This window comes from Pseudochaenichthys georgianus, chromosome 15 (genome assembly GCF_902827115.2).
Source record: "Pseudochaenichthys georgianus chromosome 15, fPseGeo1.2, whole genome shotgun sequence".
Lineage (NCBI taxonomy): Eukaryota > Metazoa > Chordata > Actinopteri > Perciformes > Channichthyidae > Pseudochaenichthys > Pseudochaenichthys georgianus.
This window is the reverse complement of record NC_047517.1, coordinates 11,844,430-11,857,230: the sequence shown is the minus strand read 5'-3', so window position 1 is coordinate 11,857,230 and position 12,801 is coordinate 11,844,430. Positions and strand designations below refer to the sequence as shown.

Here is a 12,801-nt window from a genome sequence, read left to right as displayed (position 1 = left end):
ATGTAAACGACACAAACCTTCGCTTTGGATTTTCAAAACAAAATACAGTAAAACTATGGTCGCAGGCCCAAGTTTAACTCTATGAGGTCTAAGCAATTTTTTCACATGTTAGGCTCGCCTGGGCTTTTTTTGTAAAACTGCTATTAAAACATGAACCTTGGTGACCGGGCGGGCTGGCCTGCATAGTCTGCCTACAAAACAAAAATAAAAAAACGTTACTACATAATTTAAGCATGGATAAATGTTCTTAAAATACATCCATTCTATTCTATATGCTTCTTGAAATACAAATAAAAAACTGTGTTTCTAGAACAGATTACAAATCGCCTAGAAATGGTACAAACAAGTGGCAACATGTGTGACGAAGGTGTTGCACTAGGCTATATCATGCAATCGAAAGTCAGGCTCGCTCCATTGCGGAGATATTCCCGCGAGAGTGCGGACAATTTAAATGTATTTCAAATGTGAAATTTTACTAATATACTTACAGACCACTGGGGGGCGCTCACGGACCACCAGTGGTCCGCGGACCACACTTTGAGAAACACTGTGCTAGGGTAATGCAATGAACACTTAAATGTACAGTAATAATAAGGTTGGACCATTTCCGGAACTTTTGAATACATTGGAAGTTTATTATCAAACACACGATTGTTCGCTTTCTTGCAGAGAGTTAGATCAGAAGATTGATACTATTCTATGTTAGCTTGGCTTAATAAAATGACTGGAAACGGGGAGAAACCGCTTGTAAAAACAGTAAAAACGTTGGTAAAATAACCACAATCCAAACGTAACATCTCGTTTGTGTCATATGTTAAAAAAAAAAGAACTGTAAAAACATACTGTGTATTGTGCTGTTGTTTACGACAACAAGACATATTGCTGTGCCTGCTGGTTGTATGCATTAAAACCAGACCCCAGCACCAAAGCAAACCCCAGCTTATGTAACCTGTTTCATGGTAGCACATACAGTTACCAGGAAGATGTTCTGATGGAGGACACATCTATCCCTATCTGTCCTTTTTCTTTGGGTTTTGTCACGCCTACGTTTTTTGGTGTGTTGGCCTGCTTCATCATCGTGGAAAAGATGTCCTCTGTCCTGTGGCCTGGTTAAACGAGAGTTAAGCGTAATCGTCCGATATGATACTGCTGGAGAAGCGCTCCCAGCGGACATGCCTTTAACACCTTCCTCTGCTTGTGTAGTTTTGTCAGGTTTAGAACCTTACTTGGCCTTGGCGGCCTTCCCTCAGGGCAGCTGCCAAACCGGCACTTTGATGATACTTGGCTGGGCTTGAACGCCATGGCTGTCCAAGTGTGCTTTGGTGTGCTGTACATAGCAGCATCACTCCCTAGCTACAGTTCGGTACAACAATCGCTGGCTATTAAGAGGAAGGCTTTGGCAGAAGGGATGCCCTATGTATCACTGGCTGTATCGCTGGACTTGGATTAATTTAATTAGTTGAGGATTGATTCATGTTTTCTGGCACAGCGGTGCAAAAGTGCAAAGTTATCCTGCCCACTTTCTCCACTCAAACTAACCACTTCAGTTAAAGTGAAAGTGTTTGGCCTGTGTGAAGCCTCAGTCTGTTTCGTCTTGTGCAGTTTTTTGGGGACAGTAACTGGGAAGATGTAGCACAACATGCTATAGTGTAAGTTGTACCTCATTCTAATAACCACCCTGAGGCATTTGCCATGGTGATCTATAATCTAAAGTAAACATTTAGGGGTCATACAAATGCTTAATGCGAAATATACACAGTATACACACATGAACAGAACCTACACACATTAGGTCTGAATACAGACATGTAAAGACACATGCATTTTTTTTGGAGAGATGCCATTAGGGAAGAAGCAACAAGATGTTGCCATAGAGAGCTGAAGTCTTCATATCACCTTTTTCTAACTGTTAGCATGTGAGTAGGTGTAACGGTTTTTCTGGGGTTTACAGTACAAATATATTTTAGAGGTGGAACATTTAGCAATTTTTTAAGTAGCTACAGCTCACATTTTTACTAGTTCAGCAGTGTGTAAAATAGTTAATACAGTATTGGTTTCTTTCTTGTCCGTTACATCCACCCATACTGTCTTCGAAGGTCACATCATCTAATGTAATTTATTTTCCCTAAATACGTTTGTGTAGTTTGACGCTTCCTGTTCTCCTATACATCCGTGTCTGGACTAGCTGTGGCTAATTCCCATGGCAGAACTCCCTATTATAATAAACTAATTAAATGTAGTTGGGTTTTTTTTTTGTATCCTTACGAGGACATACAGAGTTTACTACACAGTATTGTCCAAGGCTATGTTCCTAGATTTCATTTATTTATAACAAAAGTTCCAGCACATTGAAAAAAAGAAAAGAAAACTGAAGTTGATCTGCCATATTTTCCTTCACTAAAATGATCTTGTCTGAATGAACTCTAAACAGTGAGCTGTCTTGCTCTTCCCAGAACATTTTTGAAAGTCGATGACAGAGAGATAGATGAATGCAGTTTTAACAAGCATAATAAACCGTGTGGAGCATGCAGCCCATAGTGTGTTGTGATAATGATATTCAGGGCTCATTATCAGCAGTGTGTTTCTTCCCCACTGTACCTCAATGTGAAGCCAAGTGTTTCTCCCAGAAAGGGTTTGAAGTCATGATAGGAGACTGTAAAAGAGTGTTGTGTGGTGAGGTGTGGTTACAGCATTGTGCTTGGTTGGCGTGGCCTGTGCCTGGAGGTGGGGCCCAATGTGATATCTTTTCATGGGGCCCACCTCCTCTAGAGGGTCCTCACCTCCTGTAGGGGGGTCCGGGGGCATGCTCCCCCGGGAAGATTTTTTTTTAAATATTGAAGTTAAATGCATCAACCTGGTGCACTTTGAGAGCAACATGAATTTATGGTAAACAGATTTTCTTTTTCTTTATGGATATTTTACAAATCACTCCCCTTTTAAACTGTATTCTTGTGTTACTGTCATATAGTATTTCATAACTGTTTTTCATTTATTCTCATAAATAGTGACCAAAGCGTTTGAGACCCACTGAGATAACTAAACTAAAGTGAACTATCTAAACAGAGTCCCTTAACTCACTGAGCTGTAGTTATCTCTCAGTCTGACAGGACAGAGCTCTCCCTCTCCTTGTTTTAGAAACAGCTTCTAATATCCGTTAGCGCAGCTAGCTAACCAGATGCTAACAACAACAATGCAAATAGTGGGTTTGGTAGAAATATACTGTATAATAGTAAAGTTATTTTAGATGATGCCATATTTATTGAAGATTTTACATTATAAATATTCCCCAAAATTATTCAAAAGCATATTCTTCCAAACTCCTTGCTGTAGTATGACACGCAGGAGACTATTGATGTGTGTAGTGAGTTCGGTAGTAATAAGCTGTATAATAGTGATTGCATATTATTGTATTCTCTTTTTTCGGAGTTGCACTTTGCAGACGGTCCCTGAGCACTCGTTTCTTCTCCGGCTGCGGATAGAGACCAATGTAATGTGTCCAGCTCGGAGGACGGCGCGTATTGGCTTTTTTTGATCAACATGTGATCGTAGTTCGTTGTCAACCTTACCACGGTACTTAGGAGATGTCATTCGTGTCTAAATAACGTTTTGTTCATGAGTTATTGATCCGTGAAATCAGAATCTCCCAATATCGTTCCAACTTTACTGAACTAAGCCAGTTGACCGTCTCATTTCGTAGACCGCTCGGTTTGCTGTTCCTTCTCTTTATTTTTATATTTATATACATTTATTTTGGACGAAAACTTAGCGTGAGGAAAGGCAAGTGTGGCGTGAGTGCGTGAGATATGGGTTAATTGCGTGACTCTCACGCTCAATGCGTGAGTGTTGGCAGCCCTGGTAATATTCCTGTATCACAGCGTGCCCTATGAGCTCAGAGACAATTCTGTGTCTTGGTTGCGCAGATTTATAAAGCAAGCCACTCTCACTCTTTTTTGTCTTGCTCAAAATGCCACTGACACAGTTTAGTTGGTTGAAGAAACAACCATCATGTAAGTCGACACAACTCCCATTGCGTGCCAAAAAAGTTATTCCTGCACCCTAAGATAAATGACCTATCAAACAAAGGCACAAATATCCCAAAAAACAATCTTACTATGCGTCTGATACTTGTGCAAGTGTGTATCTATTGATCTAAGCCCGCAACGAATTATGGCTTTGTGCTGCTTTGTGTCGGGGTGCAGCGCACTAGAAAAGCCTGAGCGATGTCTCATCTGCTGTTAACGCCACATCGCCTCATGATTACTATTGATCTTCAGTCTCGCTAGCTGCGTCCGTCTCCACGTCCATCTCTCATTGACTGGTCTTAAGGGGGCCATCTTTCTCCTGGTTGTTGCTGTACTACCGTGTGAAAGCAGGCTCTGACACATACACTACACTGTATCATTTTCACCTGCACATACAAGAACACACGGCAGGGCACTTTTTGGATGTGGAGCACTGTTGTACACACAGGACAGAGACACCTTCACATGCTCCTCTACATAAATACACACTGATCCACAGAGACAGCTTGATTTACCTTGAAGTCTTTGTAGCTTTTATCAGTGTAATGTTGTTAGGGATTGAGAAAAAAGGTTACAAGAATCAGGTTTATTGCAAGGAATTTACTCTTTTAGGGCGCATACATATACACAGTAAAAGTTGTAAAAAAATGTGCAGAACATTCAGAAAAGGTTTACTGTAAATACAAATTTACAAAAAGTAAGTAGGCTACAATAAGAACATGGCAATTTAATCCACTACCAATGGGTCACTCAAATCAAGTAGGTCAAACAAATGAGCGTCACACAAGTGGACTTTGAAAAGTATACATTTCCCACTACTATGATCGCTTCAAAAGCAACAAAAATAATCGCGTCAGCTATACTTGTGGTGCAAACAGCGAGCAAAAGCTGGCTAACCCCCATAGTTTAAAAATAAAAGTGTATCAAACACACACCATTTCCTCCATTGATTTATTTTCCTCTCTCACACACATTCACACTTGAAACACTCGCATTCTCAGACAGATTCCAGGTGCTGTGTTTGCTAACTAGAGGCATTTAGTGGTGAAAAGGGGAAGTGCAGCATTATGACCGGCTACCTGCAAGTGTGTGTGTGTGTGGTTGCCGGTGTGGGAGGTGGGTATCCGACAGATGCAATATAAACACATTTCTATTACTGGAGGAGTGTGTGTTCATACCTGTTATAGCTCTCACACACACTCGCTACATCCATGCATGTATAAAACGTTGTCATCCAGAGAATAGGAAGTGTGTGTGTGTGTGTGTGTGTGTGTGTGTGTATGTGGGTGTGTGTCAGGGAAACATTGGTCACATAATGGTCTAATGACACTTTTGTAACATCTGTTGAAAGCCTAAAGCATTATTTATCAACTACTGCTGATATTGCCTCTGTGCATGTATTTTTACATGTAGGCTATGTGTGTGTATACCAGAGATGTTCACAAGTCTGTTTTTGCAAGTCCAAGTCAAGTCTCAAGTCTTTGGTCACGAGTCCAAGTCAAGTCTCAAGTCTCTAAAAAATAAAAGTCTCATGTCTCTTCTGGTTGTAATAAGCCTTCTATTGTCTGCTGCTATCCAGTCTGTTAAGAATACTGCACAGCTATATCTAAGAAAGTCAAAGCATTTACTGTGTTATTATCACTCCTATATCTATTAGCATACAGTATCAGTACTGATTAGTTGTTTGTTATATGATCACTTTAAACAGGCTATTGCAATATGAGGAAAAACATCACACGTTAGCTAAATGCAAACAACTTATAAGCAAAACACTTCAGAATCAGAAATCAGTATCACAAATACAAAGCTAGTAGCAAGCTAAGTTAACATTACATAGCTGATGCTGAGCTAAACATGTTTGCTAACCGTCCATGCGTTAATGTGACTGACCTCTCCGGGTGAGTTTTCAAGTGCCTGATGAAATTCCACATTGTTGCGCCAGCATCCTTGATTTTGATATTGCAGACTTTGCAGTGTGCGCTCCTTTTGTTGGTGCCGCCGGCGTTTTGTTCGAAGTTTTTGTAGTTGAACCTAATTACAAGCGGTACAGCCGCAGGTGTGCCGCCGGTCGCCATGGTGTTACTACGAGGTAGTAACAGAGGCGCGCACGTCTGCGTAATGAGCCCGGCTAAAGTAACTGGATGGCCTACCTGCCTGTCAGCCTTCCATCTGGGCACAAACTTATCTCGTGCCCTCATTGGTCATGTGCACGTTCGTGTGTGTTGGAGGAGGGGCTCTATAAGGAAGTAGCAGCCTCTAGCAGATTATCTCCGGTTGTGTATTTTCAAATTCTAGCGAGCCGGTTTCTCTCAAATGTACCTACCCCACCTTTAATACGCCAACAATAGAAAACACAATGATTGTTCACGAGTCCCAACACACGAGTCCAAGTCGAGTCTGAAGTCTTTTGGTCACGAGTCCAAGTCAAGTCTGAAGTCTCTGTGTGTGCGACTTAAGTGCGACTCGAGTCCGAGTCGCAGACTCGAGTCCCCATCTCTGGTGTATACCCCGTGTGTGTAAGAGAAAGTGTTTTGTTACCCATAATGAATTATTTGTGCTTGTAGGACTCATGTTCCATGTGTTATTTTACAAATAAAAAGCATTCAGGTGTCTTATTTGTATATGAGTGTTTTGTAGGCGTTCACTCTATGGCTGCTTCTCAGGTCGATTAAATGAAATCCTTGCTTCCCTCACTTGCGTCGTTTCCCTGCGTTTAGTCCCTCCCACCAGGGAAGCATGGAGGGACGCAAGGAAACCACGAGAAGCAGGGAAATTAGTTTTAAGAGTAATGGGACGTCCTATCCTCCGGAGCGTCACGTGAAGCGACGTCCGTTTGTGATGACGCTGCACAGCTGTTCGTCTGGCAGCAGCCAGCTCTGTACCCGTTATTTCCACAAACATGTGTAATTCATGGCACAATTCAAACGGGATTGAAAGATACGTTTTCTCTCTCCATTGACTTCAATACATTATTTTTCCGAAATAAGGTCCCATGGACTGGAAGTAGATGGGCGTGACTTCGCCACTCTATAGCCACATTGTTATAAACACTTCCATTAGACTTCTTTGTTTACTTAATGACATCACTATGTAACTCTTGCGCTTCTATTCGCTAGCGCTCCAACACATTGAACATGATAGACTAAGGGGTGAGACATCTCTAGGCGGTTGACCAATCAGATCAGACTGGGCTCTGGTTTCAGACAGAGGGTGAAAAGAGGTGCTGCAGCACAGGCAGTATGAGAAAAATAAAGAGCTTTTTGAACATTAAAGCATGGAAACAAATCACAGTAGAGGCAGAAAATGCAAATATGAACCTGAAAATGTGTAGAATAGGGCCCCTTAAAGTTGAATGTTTAGACCAGGGGTGGGCAAACTTTTTGGCTCGGGGGCCACTATGAGTTTTAAAGTTTGACAGACGGGCCGGGCCAGTAGCAGATCGGTGAAACAATGTTTAGCTGTCCACTCCTCATTAAACACTCGGCACTCAATGTCGACTTTTCTTTTCTTTGGTCCACTCATTGTTACATAATATGCAGGTTCAAAGGTGAATTATTGCATCATTGCGTCATGACGTAACCGTTTACGTGCCTTCTTATGACCCACGCAGTGTTTTACGTCGCTGATTTTCTCCGCAACACCGCTCACAACAACATCAATAGAGGACAGCATTTACAGTCTGGTATTTTTTAATCATACGAAGCCAGATTAAATTAAAGAACTACTTCTCCAACCTTATACCTTTCTCCAGAGTGCCGTGGTGCATTGTTTATTAATGTGGTTCAGCTGCATTACTGCCTGCTGCAGTGTGGCTCGTCTACCGGAGTTTATTCTCCCGTTAACTCACGGCAGCGGCTGCTGTAAAGTTTTCACTGTCTGACTGTCACACAAGCAGCTGCTAAATATCCCCCGTCCCCATAAGTGAATGCGTTTTAGTCTGAAAGCTGTTTGGCATCACAACGCTGTTATAAAAGTTTCTCTGGCATTCTACAGGTGATGTTAGCATAGCAACCGAAGCTAATCAGACTATCTTGACTACTTGTTGCTATCATGTTGTGGCATAAGCCGATTTCTACACGCATATTTTACGTAGTTTTTGTTATGATTTTACTTGTGATGGCCACATGTGGCCCATGTATTGATTCCATCCGATAGCTGCAATAATACAGGAAAACGTCTGCCTCTTCACAATGGTCAATAACAGTGAACGGATGGTTATTAAAGTAAGGTAAAATAAACCGAATCACACTAAGCCTGGTTAGTGTTGCCTGACTTTATAAGTGTTTTTTATAAGTGTGTGGTCGCGTTCCAGTCACTTTGCTCAGTGCTACTGCTTGTTACAACTTGTACTCGCCATGAACTGTTATTGCTCAGGTTAATCTCAACCTCCTCCAATGTAAGCGTGACGTATTTGGTTCTTGGATCTTGCCGGGTTGCCGAGTGGGGCCATCTGAGAGAATAGACCAGACTCCAGCAAAGGTCAATTGTGTCTAGAGTGCGCCATCTAGTGGGATCAACTGAAATGCCGGGTATTGCAGGAAAAAGGCAAAATGAATGCGGTCTTTACTATAATTTGGACAATTTTGTACCAATATTCGGCGGGCCGGATTCAAAAGCCCAACGGGCCGTATATGGCCTGCGGGCCTTAGTTTGCCCATGCCTGGCTTAGACCATACATTTACTGATGAATTCTTATCATTCTAAAAGTTGCATTTGAATGTTTTCTTCAGGTTACAAGGATTTGGTTTAGGAAATCAGAAATGATGGCACAGCGCTGTATTGTTCATTTTTGGCTTTTACTAAAAATATTTTGGGCTGGTCTTAAAATACTTCTGATCTTATTTGCTTACCGGATTTGTGTAATTTTCGAGCAATAGACAAACTGTTCTAAATGCATGCATCTGAAACCTACACATATGGATGTAAACCGTTCACATATTTTCTTTTTTATTTGTATATATACTATACAATTATTTTATCTTAATCTAAAAATGACATCAAATGGAGGAAGTAGTAAAGAGCTTGCATTTGGAATTGAACCTCTCACTGTCTAACATGAAGTTCACCCACATGAATGATGTTCAGTCTGTTGTTTCACAAATGGCTGACTCTCTCCAGGAAACAAACACCTACATGTAGCCACACACACACACACACACACACACACACACACACACACACACACACACACACACACACACACACACACACACACACACACACACACACACACACACACACACACACACACACACACACACACACACACACACACACACACACACACACACACACACACACACACACACACACACACACACACACACATGTACACATGAGCAATGATTCACACACTTCAGCTCCTCGACAGACACAAATAGGCACATGCACAGATGGACATGCACACACACAGATGCAGCAGGATGCAAAACACACACACACACGCACACACACGCACACACACACACACACACACACACACACACACACACACACACACACACACACACACACACACACACACACACACACACAGGGGTTTGGTGTCCTAGTTTCCATCTGTGGAGAAGCTATTCTCTCTCGCTGTCTCTCTCCTTCTCTCACACACTCCTCTCAGGGGGGGTCTTACTGTGGTCATGTGACACATTGCTGAATTGCTGCAGATTGTGTGTATGTGTGTGAGTGTGGATAATAACAGGTGTTTGTATTTGCATTGTGCATCGCTGCTCATGTGCCTATATTTGATTGTATTTATGGTTTGTGTGTGTGTCTGTCCATGCTTTGTGTGGTTGTGTGTGTGTGAGGCTGCTCTCTGCCTGCCTGACGCTTGTTTCACCATGAAGTGTGATCTAATACAGGGATTACTATATGGGATTAAGTGAGTCTCTTTATAAAAAAACAGCTCACCGATCCATATCTCGACAACACTGGCCATTTGTTCTGCGGTATCAACACACTCTTGACAACTGCTCCAGCCAGGAAGGACACTAGAGGAGTACAACAACAGGAACACTGACTGTTCAGTCTACTGAAAACACGGCTTAATCCTTTAAAATCATCCAGGAAATTCCACTGGTCTATTTATCCAAGACCTGAACACAAGTGATTCTTTTAGGAATATTAATGAATGTTAATTATTACCAGCAGATTTAATTGGATGACCTTTTGGTAAGTGCTTTTACAGTACAGCAGATATACAGTTGAGGACATGCTGAGACATGAAGGTGAAATAAAATGTTCAGATATCACATGGTTTTGGTTTTATTGTACAATAAACTAATGAAATAAGAGAGCTGCTCTTTAAACAGATGTCCACACACTCTCTGCTTTATTTAATGCTGCTTTTGTCAATATTTAAATGGATGAAATTACTAAGTGTTATATGAGAAGTGTTGCTTTTTTAGGAATGATTACCTGCAGTTTACATTTTCTCGATGGAGCTCTTTAACTAATAATAATTATATGGGGGAAGTTTTCCACAGACATATACATTTGGGTATACATTACAGAGTGTACTGTGTTGTGTCAAATCAGTTGAAACAACTTATCATTTAATAGGACAATATCAACATTTAAGTGTTATTAACTGGATTGCTGCAAATAATAGTGACAATTTATGTTGCATTCACCTTTTAAGACAAAAGCTATTGAACGTATTGCCACAACAACCAATAGTTAACAACATAAACAAAATCAAATAACTTTATTTTACAAATAGGCCTACTTTAGAACAAAACAACTTCAACTCTATTTGAACACAGTACTTCAGGAAAGTCGACGGGGGCGGCCAGTGGAGTACTTCGTGACCACAGCGTGAACGTTGTGATCAGCTGTTTTAGCGCAGTTCTCCAGTGAAGGGGGGGGGTCTGCCTCCGCAGCCGGTTGGCGTAGTTTTGGCTCAATTCCGTTGTACAGACCGACGTTAACAGCAGCCCTGTCTGTGCACATGGAGACGGTGATCCTACCGCATTCTGGAAAAGCTTCACAAGTACGCAAATGCATTTTGTGACACAAGTGACGGTTAGGGTGACCAGATCCCAACAAACCAAATGTGGGACAAGGAGTATGGTTGTGTGGGACAATGTGGGACACCCTCTCAACAGCACCCTCCAACCCCCGGAAAAAAACCCCGTAACAAATATATAACAACAGAGCAGAAAGTGAAGTCAAAATGCAGTTTTTTAATAAAGAAAAGTAAACTAAGGCTAACCAAGGCAGCAGGCATTATTCACTTCAAGTGTTTAGAAATGCATCTTCTTAATTCAACTAGTGTATTACCTGTACAAGTAGGTACAACATAAATTAATTGATAAAATAAAACCAACACTGGCCAGGAGGGAACAGAAACATAATAATTAGGGCTGTCAGTCGATTAAAATATTTAATCGTGATTAATCGCATGATTGTCCATAGTTAATCGCGATTAATCGCAAATTAATCGCACATTTTTTATCTGTTCTAAATGTACCTTAGAGGAATATTTTTCAAGTTTTTAATACTCTTATCAACATATGAGTGGACAAATATGCTTTATGCTAATGTTTATTATCATTTGAACAATGACAAATATTCTCATGAATATTAAACACAACAACCTCTGAATATTACAAATATTCGCCTCAATTCAACCTGGAACCTCTCATACAATACAAATGGTGTGTGTGTGTGTGTGTGTGTGTGTGTGTGTGTGTGTGTGTGTGTGTGTGTGTGTGTGTGTGTGTGTGTGTGTGTGTGTGTGTGTGTGTGTGTGTGTGTGTGTGTGTGTGTGTGTGTGTGTGTGTGTGTGTTCGTTGGAGCTATGTGCAACTCAAGGCATATGCTCGAACGGGAGCTGCCTGGACGCTGCAATCATGTTGCTGCAATCATGAGTGTGCTGACTTCTCGTACAATGTCCCGCTGTCTGCTTCCTGCTTAAAGTCAAGTGCTCGGCGCAGTTGTGTGGATAGGGCGCTCCTCTGTTTTCATTTAAACAGCTCCTTATATCCGTTAGCGCAGCTAGCTAGCACCAGATGCTAACAACAACAATAGCCGCGTTCACACTGCGGTACGGTAATGCACGTAAGGTCTCTCTGTCGCTCGCTCGGGCCACACACACCCTCCCGGTCCTCCCGATGGCCAGTCGGTGCCTGCCGCTGAGCGTGGAAGTGTGGTCTGCTGCAAGCAGGCGGCAGGAGCGGGGCTGTCAGCAGCATCAGCTTGTAGATGGTATTTTAAACTCGATGCGCTCTGAAACTACGGGGCGGCCGAGGAAAAAAATACACATGCGTTAATCGCGTTAAAATAATTAGTGGCGTTAATTTTTTTTTTGACAGCCCTAATAATAATAATACATAAAATAAAATAGCTTTCAGTGTTGTCCATCACAGCAACAGAAGGTGGGCCCCCACACACTGTGTGTGGGCTATTTTGTCACCTAGAACCACTGGTGTCTTTGACTCTGTCAAACAACTCTCCACAGAGGCAGGGGCAAGCACATCTGTTATTATGGACGCTGCTTTTGTACGACCACATGACATTTTCTTTACTATCTCAGAGTCTGGAAAAATGGTCGGCGCTAGCTTGTTACCAGTCATTTGACCGGTATGAATGGGAGTGTTGCACTGTATGGTAAACACTGGTTATTTCTGCTGCTGTTACCTTGTCTGAGTGGCCATCATTTTTTGGTTTGAGTAGGAATGTCTCCATAGAGTGGGATGTCTCTTTTTGAGCGACACGTTTCTTGTGAGAATCGCATTCTCTGTGTCTTTTGACGTCGTATTCACCGCCATGTGAAATTTAA

At 41.8% G+C, this 12,801-nt stretch overlaps 1 protein-coding gene and 1 long non-coding RNA gene across 2 annotated transcripts in view; one reads left to right on the top strand and one right to left on the bottom strand.

The window, feature by feature from the left end:
- The window catches only part of LOC139435228 (uncharacterized), a 203,112-nt gene that overhangs the window by 66,358 nt on the left and 123,953 nt on the right, over window positions 1-12,801 (bottom strand). The window lies entirely within an intron of this gene.
- rims1a (regulating synaptic membrane exocytosis 1a) overlaps window positions 1-12,801 on the top strand; it is a 145,767-nt gene that overhangs the window by 34,685 nt on the left and 98,281 nt on the right. The window lies entirely within an intron of this gene.